Source organism: Rhinopithecus bieti, unplaced genomic scaffold (assembly GCF_001698545.2).
Source record: "Rhinopithecus bieti isolate Rb0 unplaced genomic scaffold, ASM169854v2 scaffold_3043, whole genome shotgun sequence".
Classification (NCBI taxonomy): domain Eukaryota; kingdom Metazoa; phylum Chordata; class Mammalia; order Primates; family Cercopithecidae; genus Rhinopithecus; species Rhinopithecus bieti.
In genome coordinates this window covers 16,992-37,218 of record NW_016804580.1, presented here as the reverse complement: position 1 = coordinate 37,218, position 20,227 = coordinate 16,992, and the positions used below count along the sequence as shown (strand labels likewise).

The 20,227-nt window shown below is 39.1% G+C and overlaps 1 long non-coding RNA gene and 1 pseudogene across 2 annotated transcripts; one reads left to right on the top strand and one right to left on the bottom strand.

Moving 5' to 3' along the window:
- The first annotated feature begins 464 nt into the window (after positions 1 to 464).
- LOC108527736 (uncharacterized) lies at positions 465 to 1,591 on the top strand. The gene is made up of 3 exons (XR_001884913.1): positions 465 to 557; positions 809 to 972; positions 1,278 to 1,591. It is a non-coding gene; the product is annotated as an uncharacterized LOC108527736 (long non-coding RNA).
- Positions 1,592 to 18,461: 16,870 nt separating this feature from the next.
- Positions 18,462 to 19,694, bottom strand: LOC108527724 (plasminogen activator inhibitor 1 RNA-binding protein pseudogene; annotated as a pseudogene). Its single transcript, XR_001884908.1, has one exon. The product of XR_001884908.1 is annotated as a plasminogen activator inhibitor 1 RNA-binding protein pseudogene (transcript).
- Between the last annotated feature and the right edge of the window lie 533 nt (positions 19,695 to 20,227).

The window sequence follows — 20,227 nt, the reverse complement described above, 5'->3', positions numbered from 1 at the left end:
GAGATACTACTACACACTCAGCAGAATGGCTAAAATTTGAAAGACCGGCAACACTCTATGTGAGGATGAAAACAATTGGAATGATCACGCATTGTCAGTGGTAAAAAGTGGAACAATCACTTTGGTAATTTTGTATAAGGTTAAATATTTGGCCACCCATATTCCAGCAATTTTACTCCTAGAAATTTAACTACAAAAATAATAATGATCAGAGCAGCCTTATTCATAATAACCAAAATCTAGAAGCAATCTATCAAAGGCGAATGGGGAAACAAAGTGTGGTATATTAGTATCATGGAATACTATTCAGCAATGAAAAAAGTGAACAACTGAAATATGCAACAACATGGATGAATCTCAAAAAAATTATAAGCAAAAGAAGAGGACACAAAAGAATAGATACTTTATGATTTCATTTATGGTAAGTTCTAGAACAGTTACAGTTAACCTTTAGTGATGCAAATCAGAACACTGCTTGCTTCACAGGTTCTGGATCCGAAAACCTGGGTTTGCAATTGTCTGTGATGCTATTTTTTAAAAAAAGTTCTACAGACTGGGTAATTTACAAATAATAGGAGTCTGTATCTCACAGTTCAGAGGCTGCAAAGTCCAAGATCAAGGCTCCAACAGATTGAGTCTCTGGGGAGGGTTGGTCTGTCTGCTTCAAAGATGGCACTTCTTATCACATCCTCCCACAGTGGAAGGGACAAACACTGTGTTCTCACATGAGCAAAGGGGCAAAGTCATCTTTTCAACCCCTTTAATGAAGGCACTAATCCTACTCTTTTTTTTTTTTTTTTTTTTTGAGAAATGGGCTGTCAATGTTACCCAGGTTAATCTTGAACTCCTGACCTCAAGGGATCCTCCTACCTCTGCCTGACAAAGAGGTAGGATTATAGGCCTGAGCCAACACACCCAGACTTAATGAACATGTTTGAAGTAAAACTTCCTGCAGTGAGAAGGCACTGCCAGGTGAGTAGCTTTTGACAGTGTTGGGCTACGTTTTATCACAGATAAAGAGTAAAGCATATAAGTATCAAATATATGCTTTATATCTGTGCTGTGATAAAATCAATATGTATAAAGTCTTCTATTCTCAAACTTATTTAGACGTCAATATTCTTTTTAGCCAGATATGTGAAAATCGGCATCTACTTAAGTCCAATATAGAGCATAAAGAGAATTTTCGGAGAACTAAAGCACCATTTACTAAAATTTAAATTGAAGGTGGTAGACAAAGATAATATAGCACTTAGAAAACAAATTGCATTTTGCAGGCAACACAGAGTGAATCGAGTTGGAGAAATCTCTCTACATTATTTTAAAAAAAGACTGATGCAAAAGGAAAGCATTTTAGTGCATTGAGAAATGCATTCTCTTATGGGATGAACTACCTCATCAGTGCAAATGTGGTCTTGAACTCTATATGAAGGTGAGGCCAAAGGCAGTGCCATTGATGGAACACAACTCACTCACATTTGGGATAATATTATACAATTGAAGGCTTTCTTGCGCTCATCATATCTTGCCACCCAGTGCGGTTCCTGAAGGCCAAGATTGCTTTAAATGCACTCAAAAAAGAAAAAACAACAACAACAACAGGCAGATCCTACTGCGTTGAGCATTTGTTTTCTGGTTTCGTGTCTTTCTTTCAGCAGGATGGCTATTCCACAGAAAAAGTACCTTCAGTATAATAAACTGTGAAAACTGTGCCCCAGATCTGTCATTCCCCTCCAATTCCACTCTCCATCCTCCGCCATCTTGGTTCTTGCTTGGGAGGTCAACCCCTAAGGCCCATAGCAACAGGTGCTCCTTCCCTCAGGCTTACTTTTGGGATAGCAAATAGAGAGTCCCAGCTGACCATCAAAGGGAGAGAGGAAAGCATAGTTGGTTGCCTCAGGCTGGTCATGTCCCTCCACAGAAGGTCATAGTTCTCAAAACACACGATTTTCTCCTTTCAGTTTCCAATACCATTATCTCCACTCTTCCTTTTGGTCCTAAGGTTGGCCATGCCTGGTATATTAGCCCCAAGGCACTGCACCATCTCGGAATTTCTCTTGGCTCCCTGGCTACCCCTTTTACGTAGTCCCCTTACAAAACACCACTGCCCCTTCATGAATTATCCTAACTCGAGTGTGCCACCAGATTTTACTTGGGCTTGATTGATAAAGTTAACAGCATCAGGAAAAAAAAAAAAATGTTTTAAGCTCTTAAACGTAATAAATAGCGCTTAGAAATTGTGTTAAATTCTTCTGCAAATCAAGAATGTATAACTTTCCTTTTGCTTATAAAATAAATAGTTAAAACATTTTTAAGTAAAATGACTAAAGAACTTACTAAAGCCTTCCTTTATCCTTTACTGGACAATAAACGTGATGCAATATAAACCTCTGACTTAAGAGACCATCCTTCATTTTTCACTTAGCACCTGTTATATACCAGACACTCTGCTAAGCAGTGGAGTTGCAGCGATTGATAAGAGACAATCGCTGCCTTGAAGGAGCTCACATATATGCACTGATTATTATAATGCTGTGTGACAAGGGTGATGAGAAGAGAAAGTGTGTTATAACTCAACTCGAGATACAAGCAAAAGTTTCCAGCAAGAAGAGGGATTTTTTTTTTTAACTGAAAGAAACTGCACCCTTTTGTACCTGGAGGGAAGGAACAAATTTCTGGAAGAGATGCCAAAAAATAAAGTTAAGAGTAAACATGAAATTAAGGTGTTAGAAGCTAATTACATGTCACTTAAAAAAAAAAAGAAAAAGATAAGAGACACCTTTTGTTTACGTGGATGATGCAGGGTTGAGTATTTTAAATTATGAAAATCAGTTTCAGGCTGCTATCCAGAAGGACTCTATCTCCACCCGAGGATTTATGATTACTCAGCCATCTGTGACCAACAGTCCCCACAGAATTGTTCCAAATTTATTCTCCAAAGTTAAGCCTAGGATGGAAAAAAAGATCTGGCACCCATGCGGTACGTGAACATCTGGATTCATTTTGAACAGATAAGAACCAGATACCTGATATTTAAAATTTTTAATGACCATAAGGAATAATGTGGAAATATATTATTCTATTGTAATAAAGTAGAAAGAATTAATTGTATATATTAGAAGTGTACTGAAAGTGGTTCGAATACCAAAAGGTCTATGAAATTGCAAAATACTATTTTGAAGATTTACTTTTAGAAAACAGGAGGCCACAGGAAAAGATACTGAATCCTAAAAGTCAGTTGAATGTAGGATTCATTGTCCCAAATGTTGTTTAAATTGGAAGATCAGTCACTTTAACAGTTTTTCTTGAAAATGTATTTCAAATGTGAGTATCTGTAAGTTAGATAATACATACATTATATGACTGGCAAGGGATAGAGTGGACCTTGTTCCCAGAGAACAAAATAAAATTCTAGAAAAATTAATTCTAACTTGAAAAGCTACGGCTTTAATTACAGCCTTCTTTAGACCAACACACTAACAGAGGAAGGATAATCAGAAGCACCGGCAAGCAGTCCTGATCACTGGGAAAATCTATCCCAATGTCTGCTTTATCCACAGCCCTTTGTGCTTCTCCAGATTCACAGCAGAGATGAACATATTAATAGATGGAGATGGGCTGGGCACGGTGGTTCAAGCATGTAATCCCAGGACTTTGGGAGGCCAAGGCAGGCAGATCACAAGGTCAGGAGTTCAAGACCAGCCTGACCAAGAGACCAGCCTGGCCAATATGGTGAAAACACATCTCTACTAAAAATACAGAAACTAGCAGGGCATGGTGGTGGGTGCCTGTAATCCCAGCTACTTGGGAGGTTGAGGCAGGGAAATTGCTTGAACCCAGGAGGCAGAGGTTGCAGTGAGCTGAAGATTGCTCCATTGCACTCTAGCCTGGGTGACAGAGAGAGACTCATACTCAAAACAAAGAAACAAACAATCTAAATAGATGGAGAGGCAGTTCTTAATCTTTAAAGCTCACATCTATCTTGATTGCTTTCTGTTATAGCAGCCTAGACTGAGTAAGACACCCGTAAAGTAAGAAGCTTGGACAAAGTACCAGTTCTAAGCCAAGCACAGAGGAATCAGGGATGGATATGTCCTGGCCTGAAGACACAATGTAGTGTAGAGGTAATAGGGAGATTCAATAAAGCAAGCAATGAGGCTGCTATGGAACACAGAGAAAAGGAACTTAATCCCAGACTTTTTGTGACTCCATTTCTTCACACCAGATAAGGCCATATGAACAACGGGATCATTTGACCTTGAACCCATTGACTCATTCTAGAGTTAGATACAAAGCCAGAACAAGAAGTAGAATGATAAGAAAAGTTACCCTTATGTATTTACAAAATTTAAAAGCCTGTGGAGGGAATATACAGAAATATCAGTGAACAAATTGAGAGTAGAAAATGTTCCCCAAATGGTGATCTCATTATAAGTTAAAGGTAGCACTTCAACTCAATAAGGAAATATTATTTAATAAATATTAATAGCCAACTATACAGCCACTTGTTTTCATTAAACATTTAAATATTTACACGAAAACGACAAATTCCAGAAATGTACCTGGAAAAGGCGTGGACGTAAAGAGGCCTGTCTTTCCAGGCCACAGGAATAAAAGCCAAGCAAGGCCTCCGACTCTACTCCTTTGCGAAATACTAGGACCTCATCAGGCTTTCTGTGCAGAGGGCTGGGGATTAGGGTGGTGGCAAGGGGAGAGAGATCTCAAGAAGAGGCGATAGCAGGGCCAGAAATAAAAGGTCCTATGTGATAAAGCAAATCTTGGGCCAATAGTGCCTGTCCCCCAAGAAGCAGACCAGCAAAGGGAGCTGCTCTACCTTGCCACCAAGAAGGATGAACATCCCCTCCTTCCTCCAAATGTAATGAGATTATCTGCACATATTCCTTTATATGAGTTTCTCTATGTTTCTTTCCTGAGAATTTATAAAAAGGCTCTTACTAGGTAAAGTATATATATATATCTCTATCCGTGTATGTGTATATATATAAAACCAAGATACTTTCTAGAAAGAATATACCAATTTTTACTCCCACCAACAGTGTGTGAAGTGCTGCCAGTATTGAGTAGTATCTTTTTTTTTTATTTTAGCAAATAGGTGAAGAATTGTATCTCGCTGTTATAAATTGTATTTCCTTGTTGCTAATCAGATTCAAATTGCGTTCAACTTTCAGTCACCTGTGATTGTCCTGGCGCGTGTGCATGTGCACACACGTGTGTGTATCCTCTGCTTTAGACTGCTAGTCCTTTAAATTGGCTATGTCAGTATAATTTCATCTTTCTACATACCAGTGTCGTGTCAAGCTGACTATGATGGAACTTGGACACAAGATCACCCAACATAAGACTTCTAACTGTCAGAGGAAGGTTTGACAGACTGTGCAGAATTTACCTGTTGATAGAGGTTAATTATAATGGTTTGTTCTTTTCTAAATCTTTCCCAACGTCTAAGTGGCTTGTGGAGAAATGCCCGAGATTTGGTTTAAGGTAGCTAGACTTATAGGTATTTTAGATTAAGTATACAAAATATATTTATTCAATCAGGGTACTACCCCCATTGTAGAGCACCTTTTCTTTCCCTTTCAAGTCCAAGTATGGGAACAAACTCATTATTCTAAACAATGAATATTACTGGTTCCATCTTTTTATAATGTATGTCTTGATTCAACACATAATGCATCTTTTAAAATCATACATTTTTTCTTGGATTCATTTGGCAAGAGAATTTTCTTAATCACATCATGTTTCTTAACAACTCAAAGAGATATTTTAAAACACTTAAATATCTTTCAAATGTTCCCTCCAATTTTATTTTTAAATCCTTAAATTTCTACTTAGCACAAAGTTTTTCCTTACAACTATTTCTTTTTTAGAATGAATAATAATTCACTGTCAACACATTAATGTAATACTAGTGGAGATCATTTAAAAGCAGTTATTCAAAGAAATAATGCTCATTCTACAATAACTTGGCCACATGTTACATCTTGACCCTTTCATTTATTGAGCAGCTACTATAAATTGACACTATGCTCTGTGGTCATGAATGTGAACAAGACAAAGACTCAACAACCAAAGTGTTTATAATTAAGGTTGCCAGGTTTAGCAAATGAAAATACTAAATTTTCAGTTAATGTGAATTCTAGATAAGTACTTTTTATTGTCAGCATGTCTCATAGATTTCATGGGATTTAGTTATACTAAAAAACATTTAGTGGCATGAACCCAGGAGGTGGAGCTTGCAAGGAGCCGCAATCACGCCACTGCACTCCAGTCTGGGCAACAGAGTGAGACTCCAAGTCAAAAAAAAAAAAAAAAAAAAAAAAGAAAATTTTACTTCATCTGAAATTCAAACTTAACAGGGCATTTTGTATTTTTTCTGGAAATTTACATATGATCTAATAGGAGAATAATAAAAAATCATGATGTATTTAATAAACGTAAAATAAACAGTTGTATTAAGCACTAGAAAATAGCTTAGGCTAGGTGTGGTGGCTCACACCTGTAATCCAGCACTTTAGGAGGCCCAGGTGAGCAGATTACTTGAGGTCAGGAGTTCGAGACCAGCCTGGCCAACATGGTGAAACCCTATCTCTATTAAAAATACAAAAATTAGCTGGGCATGGTGGCACACGCCTATAATCCCAACTACTCTGGAGGCTGAGGCAGGAGAATTGCTTGAACCCGGGAGGTGGAAGTTACAGTGAGCCGAGATCACGCCACTGCACTCCAACCTGGGCGACAGAGTGAGTCTCCCTTTCATTCGATCAATCAGTCATCATCAATAAAATAGGAGTTTAATCACTCTATGCAAATTGAGAAGTGGAAGATAAGAGAAGGATTAATTAAAGAGTTGTTGCTGAACTGGGTTTCAAGCAAGCAAGTTATATTCAAACAAATGGTAACCACTGGTGTTCCAGAAAAGGGGGAAGGCAGAAGTAATGTTGGATGCAAGAAAAGAGCCACATTTATCCTAATAATTGTGGTCTGTTTGGGCCGGCAAAGAAATTTATACTGGGAGATATAAAACAAGCGGTGCCATAAATAATGTAAGTCTAAAGTGATAAAGTATGAAAAATATGCACCACATTATATTTCTAGTATATTAATTATAAATTCAAGGGTACAATAGTTCAACAACAGTACAGGTCGGTGATGTAATTTCTGTCTAGAAAAAAGTTATTTATATCAAGAGTTATAGCCCCCTCTACTGGTCAGAAGGAGAAAAATCCTCCGTTGATACCAAAATGCAATGGTTGGACAGACTGGATAATTCATTATAAACCATTTAGTAATATTGGCAATTTCGTGGAATGTCTTATTTTAAGCTGCACAAGTCTTTTTATAAATACCGCAATTCAGAAACGAATTAATAATACAAAACACTCCAAAAGTTGGGGGATTCGTTTAAAGCCATTAAATGGAAAATGTTAGATTGTTCAAATGAAGCTCACTCAAGTTCTTGCTTTCCTCACCAAGATTAGGGGTTTTTTTCTGTCTAATCTGACCAAAAGTCCCCAGATGGCAAACACTAAGTCTGTTATAAAATATATTTTCTAACCACCTATAAGAGAACTATGTGTAAATAAGAGTTACTCTGTGAGCCTATAGAAATACTGCTTTCATCCCAAACCCATGGAAATGAGCGCTGCAAGAGTGGCTTAGCAATCTTCAGTTGAAACAATTGGCCCCGAGTGCTTCTTATTGGACCAGTTTGGGAGCAGTTCTCCAAAGGAAATACTCTTCAGTACACTAAACTTCTTCAGCTGCTAACTTGCTGATTGACTCCTGGGTACCCTCAATTAATTAGCATCACCTGTTTAACAAAAGCAACTCACTCCCTATTGTCTGTTAGATCAACTCTAAAATCTCTCTCTGGCAGGAATTTAATCTCTCTGCCAGCTGGTCTTGACTCACCTGTTCACATTCCTGTCCAAAGCCTGGATTCCAGTGAGGATTCCCCCTCATTGGTCCCCGCTCTGCCATGGGTCTCCCTGCAAAAAAAAATAATAATCACTCCTGCGGGAAAATGTAACTTCTCCTCTCTTTTCAGGGTCTACCTCAAGTCTCGGTATCTACTGTACTGTGCAGCTACCACCTACTGTGTCTTAACTCTCTAAATCCTTCATGTTCATTATGTTTTAGACTTGCTCCTATGTGTCATGTTGTATTTACTGTTTTCTTGTCAATTTCTGAGCCAATACATATGTAGGACCCCCGGAAGGTTAATAATTTGGTACCTTTCTAGTTCATGTTAGTTACCTGTTAATCCGGAAGAGATTCACGTGGTATGAGGAAGCACATAGGGCAGGGACCACAGAGCTCAGTCACTACCCTACTGTTTCCAAGACCTTCCTACTTCACTCCGTACAACACACGCCCTGCAGCATGGCGTGTCTCTAAGGGTCTCACCGTCCTCTTCCTCAACCTCAAGAAGCTAATTGAAAGCATTCATTCCAAACACATATAGTGCATACCCTCAGAAATGATTTGTTTATAGGATCTTCCCGGTCTTGTTATTTTTCTACTGTTATTTGGCATGCCCTGCAGACTGAGACAGAGCAGTTGCCTGGCTAGCCTACTCTGTGGCCAGCTCTGTATATATTAGAGTAGTCCTTGGCTCCTCAGCTACCATGTTTAGATATTCTATTTTAGTCTTCTCTATGTGCAATGGGATCTGTCATAATTCAGCATACACTAAAACTGTTTTTCTTTTTTTTTTTTTCTTCACCTTTTAAGTTGAGGGGTACATGTGCAGGATGTGCAGGTTTGTTACATAGGTAAACATGTGCCATGGTGGCTTGCTGCATAGATCTTCCCATCACCTAGGTATTAAGCCCAGCATCCATCAGCTATTCTTCCTAATGCTCTTCTTCCCTCCACCCCTCAACAGGCCCCAGTGTGTGTTGTTCCCTGCCATATGTCCATGTGTTATCTTGGTTCAACCCCCACTTAAGAGTGAGAGTATGTGGTGTTTGTTTTCCCATCCCTACATTAGTTTGCTGAGGATAATGGCTTCCAGCTCCATCCATGTCCCTGAAAAGGACATGATCTCATTCCTTTTTATGGCTGCATAGTATTTAATGGTGTATATGTACCACATTTTCTTTATCCAGTCTATCATTGATGGGCATTTAGATTGATTCCGTGTCTTTGCTATTGTGAATAGTGCTGCAGTGAACATACATGGGCATATATCTTCATAACAGAATGATTTGTATTCCTTAGGGTATATACCCAGTAATGGGATTCCTGGGTCAAATGGTATTTCTGCCTCTAGGTCTTTGAGGAATTGCCATACTGTCTTCCATAGTGGTTGAACTAATTTACACTCCCACCAACAGTGTAAAAATGTTCCTTTTTCCTTTCCAAAACCTCACTCGCATCTGTTGGTTTTGACTTTTTAATAATAGGGATTCTGACTGGCATGAGTAACTCACTGTGGTTTGATTTGCATTTCTCTAATGATCAGAGACGTTGGGCTTTTGTTTCATATGTAAAACTCTTGATAAATATTTGAAAAGCTGACCATAATCATAGACAGTCATCATTATACTACTGTCTACAATCTCTGGTTTAAGGGTACTAAAGAGGTTATATGTCAGTATTTTGAATTTGTTTGTTTTTAGGCTGCAAAAGTACAATTATTTAAAGTATACATATTACTTCAATAGATGAATGCACTACATAACATATAGTTACTTTAGCAATTCCAGACAACCTAAGAATTTCATTTCTAGCTATATGACTGACAAATGAACGTGACAACACCAACACTAAAGCATTAGAAAAGCTAAATACACGTTAGTAAACATTCTTCTGGGGCAGAGTACTTAAAAATACATCAGAGAAAAGGATATTATCCAAAATGTCAAGCATATTTGACAAAGAACCAAACATAAAATTAGAATATTTGTTAGAAGATAAATGTACTTGTTGTAGCAGAAACCCCCTAAATATTCAAACTCTAAGACTATTACATTCACTTATTTGACATAAAATTTGTGTCTGCAATTATGTCTCAGCCATTGTGATCCAGAACATCAAGGTATTTTGTATGTATTATATTCAGGATTGAATTTCAGCCAGGACACAGGGTAATACAGGAGACATGGCAGATACCCAATAACAGTTCATTACATCATTTGAAATGAACAAATCACCTTAGACTAAGTACTCTGATTTAATTAGCAAACATCAATTTGATATGAGGGCACCTATTATCTATTAATTAAACAAAAACAGCAGAATATATATACACACACACACACACACACATATACACACATACACAATTTATCTGATGAAGTAGCATACTAGGTATACCAGTTGTTCATTGCTTCAAAGCAAATTGCTATAAATGTTGTGGCTTTAAGCAATATTAATTTGTTATATCACAGCCAGGTAAGTAAGAACTCTAGGATGACATGACTCATTCATGGCTGGATTATTTTCATCGGGTGTCCCAGTACTGAAACCAGGGTATCAGCAGGTTGGTCTGTTATTTGGAGGATGTGGAAGAATCCACGTCTAAACTCATCCAGATTGTTGGCAGGAGTGGAGGTCCCCATTTCCTTGCTGGCCATCAGCAGGGAGCCACTCTCAGCTCCTAGAGACCACCTGCACTCCTTGGCCTCTAGGAGCTGGGAGTGGTCCCATTCATCTTCGAAACCAGCAAAAATGCATCAAATCCCCTCCCAAGCTTTGGATCTCTGATTCCTTTCACCAGTCCATTAAAAGTTGGCTTTTAAAGGCTTTCATGTAATTAGATTATCTCCTTTTTTGCCACACAATATAATATAGTCTGTAGTCATGGGAGTGGTATCTCCTCATATGCAAAGTTTCCACCACACTGAAATGGAATAGAATTACACAAAGGTGAGGGCTATCGGGGACTTCTATAGAATTCTGCCTACTGCATGCCAAGTGTGTTACTTAGTTGGTAGTTATGCTATATATTAAAAGAAGATAGAACATGGCCAGGTGCAGTGGCTCACGCCTGTAATCTCCATACTTCGTGAGGCTGAGGCGGGCGGATCACCTGAGGTCGGGAGTTTGAGACCAGCCTGACCAACATGGAGAAACCACGTCTCTATCAAAAATACAAAAATTAGCCAGGCGTGGTGGCACATGCCTGTAATCCCAGCTACTTGGGAGGCTGAGGCAGGAGGATTGTTTGAACCTGAGAGGCAGAGGTTGCAGTGAGCTGGGATTGTGCCATTGCACTCCAGCCCGGGCAACAAGAGCGAAACTCCATCTCAAAAAAGAAGAAGAAGATAGAACATATGCTTATTAATTTAACAAACATCTATAGCACTCCATGTACCAGATGCTATTACTACAAAGATTAATAAACCATAGTCCCTGCCCCCAAGGAGATTGACTTATAATATGGCTTTACTGTGGTGAGTGCAAGAATGGAGAACTCTTGAATATATAGGAGATGAGTCTGAAACTTGACCTGGGACCTAGATGGGTATAGCATGAGACAATAAAATCTAAGCAGCTTCTCAGATGGCAGAGGGCCTTGCACATCATGCTAAGGGATTTGGTTGTATTCTGTAGTTGATACAGAGCCCTTGGTAGTTATTAAGCAAAGGAATGGCATGAGATTCCTGCAAACAGCAGTCATCCAGACGTTGACAATGTCCCTAGCAATAAATAGTATAATACCAGCTTCAACATATGCAAACTGAGTCACTATTATCGTTACTGCTTTGGGGAGAAGCAAATTCTAATGACCTAGTGGCCAAAAATATTAGTGCAATTTTCAAAGGAAACTAATTTGTAATCGACCATCACCTCAGCACTGAGAAAATCTGACTCAGCCTGGCATCTCCTCCATCAATATTCTGTGACAAATTTCTAATTTGCCATAATCTACTATGTCATCCTTCCAAACTTTCATGACTTTCCCACCCACCCTCTGCCAGGCTTTTCAACTACCCACAAAAAAAGATTTTTTTATAGACTAGAATTGAAGTTTTGCACACATTTTTTTTAAGCTGCACATTTTTTACCTGCTGTTGCTTCCTGAGAAAAGGTTACAGGAATCTCAAGTAAATTTTAATGAGTTGGCTTCTTGGGTCTCAGAACTGATTTATGTAGGGAAGCATTTGAGATTTTCTAGTAAGTGCATGGTTGACATGAATTATCACGCAGGTGTACACCATTCCACATACATAGTCCTCTTAGTTTAAAGAGTATCCAAGTTACAGAAACAGAATAATTTTTAAATGTCACTGTTGGATCTCTGCTAACTACAAAGAACTAAGTATTTAGAAAATCAAATTTCTGCCTCCTAGAAGTGACTCATCATTAACTTCTTGTCAGAGGAATATATTGTTTAAAGAAATAATAAACGTGGAGGAGGAACGACTATTTCCTGATTAAGAGGAGAAGAAAAAAAAGTAACTCCTTTTGCATGACTGACCCTGCTCGTGCGTCCATCCTGTTCTCCCTCCTGTTAGCAGACATGTGTATGACTCATGAGATTCTATTTGAAGTTTCAGCTCCACTACTTTCCTCCCAGAGTAGCATTTTCTGGCAAAAATCTGTGAGGTAATAAAATGGAGAAGCCTGAGCTTTTAAGATTCCTGACTACCAAGAAGACAGGTCAACATTTTACACAGGAAGGCTCAAAATCAAAATGGTAATATTTAAAGGAACAAAATGTCATCTCCCCTAAATATATTATTTTAAAAATCCATACCACGATAAGGTAATGGGAAGTTATAGGGCTTCTATAAATTAACTTCTGAAATATCTAAATTTCTCAAAAATAATTTTGTTTTATTCAATACAAAAAAATGCTTCTGAACACCTACTATGTTGAGGCAGGATACCCTGCACAGGAAATACAATGTCAAATGAAGCGCCTTGTCAAATTCTATTTTAACCATAGGGTGTTGGGAGTTTATATCCTTGGAAACCTTCAAATATCAACCCCCAACCCACGCATTGCAACCATGGAAGCTTTAGTGATCTTCCCAACTGAGGTAGAAGGTAGTTGGGGCTTGACTCTGGACCAGACTGCAGACTGGCCAAAACCTGGAAGAGGCACCAAAAGCACCTTTCCATAAGACACACCTACCAGCACCATGACAGTTTACCTTCGCCATGGCAACACCCAAAAGTTACTGCCTATTGTCTAGCTATTTCCTGAACAACTCACCATTTCATTAGCATGAAGTGGGTATTAACATGAGTGCCAAACTGCCTCTAGGCTGCTACTCTCTGCACTCTGCCTATGGAGTAGCCCTGCTCCAGAGGGTCAGTCACGGAACTGGAACACTGCTGACACCTCAATAAAGCTGTTTTCTTCTACCATCGGCTCACTCTTGAATTCCTTCCTGAGCAAGGCCAAAAACTTGAGCTAAGCCCCATTTTGGGAGCTCACCTGTCCTGCAACACAACTGGATGTTATAACTTCTTCCCGCAAGGAATCAACCGTATTTAGAGCCTTTAGCCAATTCTTCTTCATATTCAAGTTATTTATTCAATTGTCTTTTTAATCACCATTATCAAAACAACACAGTTCACCATATTCGAACTCCCCCAACACATCACTTTATGAACTACAAATCCTCCGAGACAAAGACTTTCCGTTACTTCTGTAGCCCTCAAAGCAGAAATGTTAAGAAAATATTTGACAAATTGAAATATTTCAGTTAATTGCCTTTCATTTTCTGTAACTCCAACGACTCAATGAAGAGTCCAGTTGTATAATGTGAGGTCATAGTCACAGCACCTATTCCTGTGGTCTTGTAGAGTTATGGAAGAATCTATTATTTTACCATTCTTAGGGTTAGCAAAATTTCCTAAAAACCTAAATTCGGTTAAATAGTACTAAGAATATGTTACTTTCTGATATAATAGTAGACAATAAATTTTGTATAATTTAAGGGATGTCTTGTCCGATTTCAAGAATAATTCCCAGTCGGTTGGCATCTACAAAGCAGGGCAGGCAAAATTCTACAGGAAAAGAGCCTTGTGAAATTTCACAGGTAGAAAAGTCAAGCTCTCCTTATCTTACAAAAATACAGTAATTAGATCATTTTTCTCAATATATGTAAGGATTCTTAAGTCTTCACTTGAATATCAGTCAAGATATTGGCTATTAACAAATAGATGCTTTCTGTATCTTTGGAAAATTAAATAATAGGCTTCAAAAATAATATTCAATTCATTTAGTCTATGAACAGGGTCCAAATGCATGAATGTTTGGGGCAGACTAGAACACCTGTCTTTTGACTGGAGTTCTGCTGATTGGTAGGTAGATGCCACAGTTGGTACCAACAGCTGTGGGAGATAGACAGGTTGTGAGTCATTTTTTGCTGGTAAGTATCTAGTCTTACATTTTGCATGAGGTATAGACATATTGAAAATAACAATATAATTGCCACTCTGAACCACACTCTACTATTCTAACACTCAACCCCTGAAATCAGAATCCTTGCTGCATTGACAAACTTTTTAACAATGTTCTATTTTAACCTTATTCCCCTAATATTATTAATCATTATTCATATTTTGGAAGAAAAATCTACCAGAACACTGTCAGCCTAATCCTCTCTTCAGCAATGTCTGGTAGGAGAAGTTTCCCAAGAGGTGCTCCTTCTTGGAAAGGAGAGTGGAATGTTTCGTAAGGTTCTGGCAAGAGAGCATCACCAAAGTCAGCAAGTGCAAATTATTCTTGCATCTTAGCAGCCATTACTAGGGCAGCTTGGTTTCATCAAGAAAAATGAAGAGAAATAGTCACTGGATGAATTCAAGTGAAGGCAAGGTGGGAAAGGACAGCTGCCAGGGACAATGACATGCAAATACCACAGTGGGTAACTCTTTTTTTTCAACTTTTAGTTTAGATTCAGGGGGTACATGTGCAAATTTGTTACATAGGCATACTGTGTGTTCCTGAGGTTTGGGGTACGAATTATCCCATCACCCAGGAAGTAAGCATAGTACCTAATAGATAAGTTTTCTTTCTTCTTCTTTTTTTTTTTTTTTTTCTTTTTTGAGACAGAGTCTCGCTCTGTTACCCAGGCTCGGGTGCAGTGACGCAGTCTCAGCTCACTGCAACCTCCACCTCCTAAATTCAGGCAATTCTCCTGCCTTAGCCTCCAGAGTAGCTGGGACTACAGGCACCCTCCACCACGCCCAGGTAATTTTTGTATTTTTAGTAGAGAAGGGATTTCACCACGTTCGCCAGGTTGGTCTCGAACTCCTGACCTCAGATGATCCGCCCACCTCAGCCTCCCGAAGTACTGGGATTACAGGCATGAGCCACTGCCCCTCGCCAGGTAGTTTTTCAAACCTTGCTTCCCTCTGTCCCCACTCTTATAGTCCCCAGTGTCTATTATTCCCATTTTTATGTTCATATGTACTCAATGTCTAGCTCCCACTTATAAGTGAAAACGTGTTACTAGGTTTTCCATTCCTTCGTTAATTCACTTAGGATAATGCTGCATCCGTGGTGCTGCAAAGGACATGATTTTATTCTTTTTCTGGCTGCCTGGTAGTCCATGGTGTATATGTTCCCACAATGGGAAATTCTCAAGTCTCAAGTCTTGCAGGGTTTCTCACAAGATTAAGTTGATTGAAATGAAAGGCTAAAACAAAATAAGAAAATTGGCTTTTAGCAATAAGTAACAACAAAACTCCACAATAAGTAGATAGCTTCTAGCTCAGGACATTACATCACTATAGTACTGTGCATACTGTAGTACATATATACTATATATGTATGTGTACTATATGTGTATGTGTACTACATATGTATATGTATTATATATAGTACACATATGTAGTGTACTATACACATATACACATAGTACTGTATAGTACTATAGCATACATGTATATACATATGCTATATATAATATAGAGTATACACATATGTATACTATCTATGTGTATGTAGTATACATACACACATATATGTATAGTATATACTATCTCTAGTATACACATATGTGTATATATAGTATACATATACTATAGTATATACAGTACTACAGTATATACTATAAATAGTATACACATATACATATACTAACTATATATACAAATATACTATCTACATATAGTATATCAGTATATACTATTATAGTGTATATACATAGTATACATATATAGTACAAAGTATAGAATAGATCATCATATAATTACTTAATGGATTTTGTTAAATATTTATTCAACTCCTGCTGAGCAAAGGATATTAATTTTGGTCAGCATGTTGCAAAATGATGCGGTTACTTCTTGGTAGGAAGCAATTTGGTATAATGGCTACACTGGGTCTTTTTATGATTTGGAAAAATATTAGCCTTAGTTACATGATTTTATAGATTTTCTGTTCTGATAGTTGTTAAAACTACCAAATTAATATTACTTTATTTGTATATTTAGTTATTCATTTAAAAATGTATTAGTACTGTATATAAAGTGTTTTGCTAAGGCATTATAGAAAATGAAGTATTTGATTTGGAGGCTTTAATATGCTTGGGACAAAAGTGGTAAGATAAAAATATGTTAGCAATATTAATGAGAATCTTTGGCACAAGATAAGTAACTATATGTTTATTTTCCGTATCATGTATCTTTACTTCTTTACTTACAACTAATAACAAATGAGAAAGTATAACACCTTTAAAAATCATCCATAATTTCACCTGCTGGTAATAAATGGTATTAAGACTTTATATCTTTCAGCCTTTTTTCCATGCATGTAAGTGAATTATATGTGATGAGGAAAAATACAGCATCATTAGTTCTGTGCTGGCTGGGAATCCCATGGCTGACAGCAGAGTGCCTTGGTGTTTACTGTCCAGAATGAGGTTGTAGGGGATGGGGAGATACAAGAGGAAGCAAGGCTGGTTTGAATAAGCTACATAGAAAAGAGCATAGCATAATAAAATAGATCTGGAATGTGGAAGGAAAAGAGAAAAGATCAGCCCAGTAAAGACTGTGGTGTGAAACTTTAGGTGATCTGGAGAGATGGGATAAAGCTTTGAGTAGAGGAGAGAGAGAGAGAGACAGACAGAGACTGAGAGAACAGAAGAAAGTTTAAGAAATGTATGCCATTTAAATTTACATTGCTTTTCAAATTTTGGGAAGATGTCACACTTTCTTTTTTTTTTTTTTTTTTTTTCCTTGTTTTGTTTTTTTTTTTTTTTGAGCGGATCTCCTCTGTGAAAGGCTGGAGTGCATGTGGCGGATCTCGCCACTGCAAGCTCCCTCCCGGGTTACGCATTCTCCTGCCTCAGCTTCCCCCCGAGTAGCCTGGCACTACAAGTCGGCTCACCTGCCTGGCTAGTTTTTTGTATTTCTTAGTATGAGACGGGGGTTTCACCGTGTTAGCCAGGAGGTCTCGATTCTGCCTTTGTGATCGCCCCCCCGTCTGCGGCCTCCAAGTGCTCCCAAAGTGCTGGGATTACAGGCTTGAGCCACCGCGCCCGGCCGATGTCACACTTCTAATTATTGAATGAAGACCCATAGGTGATTCAACTTATATGAATATGTTTCCATATTTTTATGACACCTGTTGGATTTGTACCCAGCTCTGCGCATTCCCTTTATTCCAGTAACAGCATCGACTCCACAAACCTATTCCTGGCAGCCACACTTGAAATGACATAATCTATTTCTCTGGCCATACTTCATACACTAAGGATAGACCTCATATATGTATATGTTATTGGTCCAAGTCTCTCCAGAAATTTGAAACTGGAATTTACAGAATGCCTAGCAGTTTCTAGATATAGCTGGACTGTAATGCATAAAGTTAGGACTCCTGGGATAGACATAACCCACCACATGGATCATGGAATTAGAAGAGAGAGACGAAAGATGAAGAATACTGACAACTTTTTAATACATGTAATACATGGGTGAGACTTTTCTTGGGACATTTCTCATAAGAAGTAGCCTTGGGATACTTGAGATCTCTTTGTTTTGTTAAAATAAATTCTCTTTTTTTTTATTTTGACTATTCAAGTTAGTATCTTTATTTTTTTGCAACCACACATACACACACACACACACACACACAGATGTTGGGTAACCTGTCTTTTCTCATTCAGTAATATCGTAGGAATCTTTGTCATATTAATAAATATAGACTTACCTCTTCTACATTAATTACTGCATCATTTTGCACTGAAAATGCCCCATAACTTAATCCCTACTTTGTACATGTTTTGCTTTAATTAATCTTTACACATACATCTGCATAGTTTCCTTAGGATAAATTTATAGTAGCATACATGCTGGATCAAAGAGTGAGTATTTCTTTTAAGACTTTTGAGACATGTTGACAAATTATTTTACAAATATGTAACAATTCATCAAAAATAGCGATAAGTGTTGACTAGTTAAATAGGAGGTGAGATCCTGTTTTAAGGTACAGCCCTTTGATCGCTAGAGCAGTACAGTATTTATTCACATGTACGTCATTTTCTTTCTTTGTTAATTATACTTTTACATTCTATACATTCTATTCTGCCACGGTTTGGGCGCCCACCACGCCCACGTCCACCTCGTCCTCCCCTGCCACCACGTCCTGGGCGGCCAAGGTCTCCAAAATTGATCTCCAGCTGAGACGTTATATCATTTGCTGGCTTCCGGAAATGATGGTCCATAACGGAATCTTCAGCATGAGCCTCTTCACTCTTTGATTTATGAAGAACAAATCCCTTCTTCCACTGCCCATCAGCACCTTCATTTGGTTTTCGGATATTAAATTCTACTTTTGCCCGGTCCTTATTTTGAATAGCCTTCCACTCATCCAAAGTCATCTCTTTTGGACCCTCCTCTTTTACCTCTTCAACTTCATTCTCCTTATTTTCAGTGTCTGCCAGTGGATGATGTTCTTCACCTTCAGGTGTTTCCTCAGTCACATTTGATTGATCCAAGTTAGTTAATTCGTCTTTGACAGTTCCCCAGTTGTGAGATCCGCTACCTCCACGTTTGTCCCCGTGCTTCAGGCCAGATCTATCACTTCCACTATGCCTATCAAATTCACGTTTGCCACGAGAATCAAATCCATCTCCTCGGCCCATTCCACGTCCACGGCCCCCTCGACCTCTTCCAAGACCACCACGACCTCGAATAGGTCGGTCAATAATCGGTCGATCAACTGAAAATTCACCTCCTTCACCCTTTTCTTCAACTGGCTTTTCGAATCTTCGTTCACGAGGTGGTCGCCTTTCTGGTCTTCTATCAATTATTTTCCCTTCACCCTGAAGCTGTTGATCAGGTCTTCTTCCAACTCGTCTTATTCCTTCTTTCTTGAGCGCCACGGGCGGCTGCGTCTCCTCTTTCTTGTCAACCACGCCAACGCTGGGAGGCAGCGGGTTCTTGCGGTCTTGTTGGGACTCCTTGCGCAGCTGTTTGCCTGCCCCGTTAGAGTTGGTCTGGGCCGCGGCCTGAGCTGCGCTCTTGGCCCCGGGGCCCCCAACGCCGCCCCCGCCGGCTTCTTTTTTCTTGTTCTCCGCTGCCTTCAGCACCTCGAAGGGGTCTGATTCGTCGTCAAATAACTGGTCGAATCGGTTGGTGACCACGCAGCCGAAGCCTTCCTGTAAGTGCCCAGGCATGATGGTGGCTCGGCGGCGCGTTCCTCCACGGATTGCAGCGGGCCGGGCCGAACCAAGAGCGCCTGCTTCAGCTCTTCCCACAAGATGGCCGGGCCCTACATTCTATTCTTAACTCTTTTTTTTTTTTTTCTTTTTTGAGACGGAGTCTTGCTCTGTCGTCCAGGCTGGAGTGCAGTGGCCGGATCTCAGCTCACTGCAAGCTCCGCCTCCCGGGTTCACGCCATTCTCCTGCCTTAGCCTCCCGAGTAGCTGGGACTACAGGCGCCCGCCACCTCGCCCGGCTAGTTTTGTATTTTTTAGTAGAGACGGGGTTTCACCGTGTTAGCCAGGATGGTCTCGATCTCCTGACCTCCTGATCCGCCCGTCTCAGCCTCCCAAAGTGCTGGGATTACAGGCTTGAGCCACCGCACCCAGCCTGACCATTTTGTTTTAAATTTTTCTTAATTTATCGTATAGCAATCTTAACCTTCTACATTTCTGTGTCTGAGAATACACTTAGAAATTCCTCTTGCATTCCAAGATTATGTAACCAGCCAATTGGTTCTCTTAGTTTTTCCAGGAAGCGAATCATTTGATCATCTCTGTAGTATTATTTAAAACTGTTTTCCTTTCTTCTTCCTTCC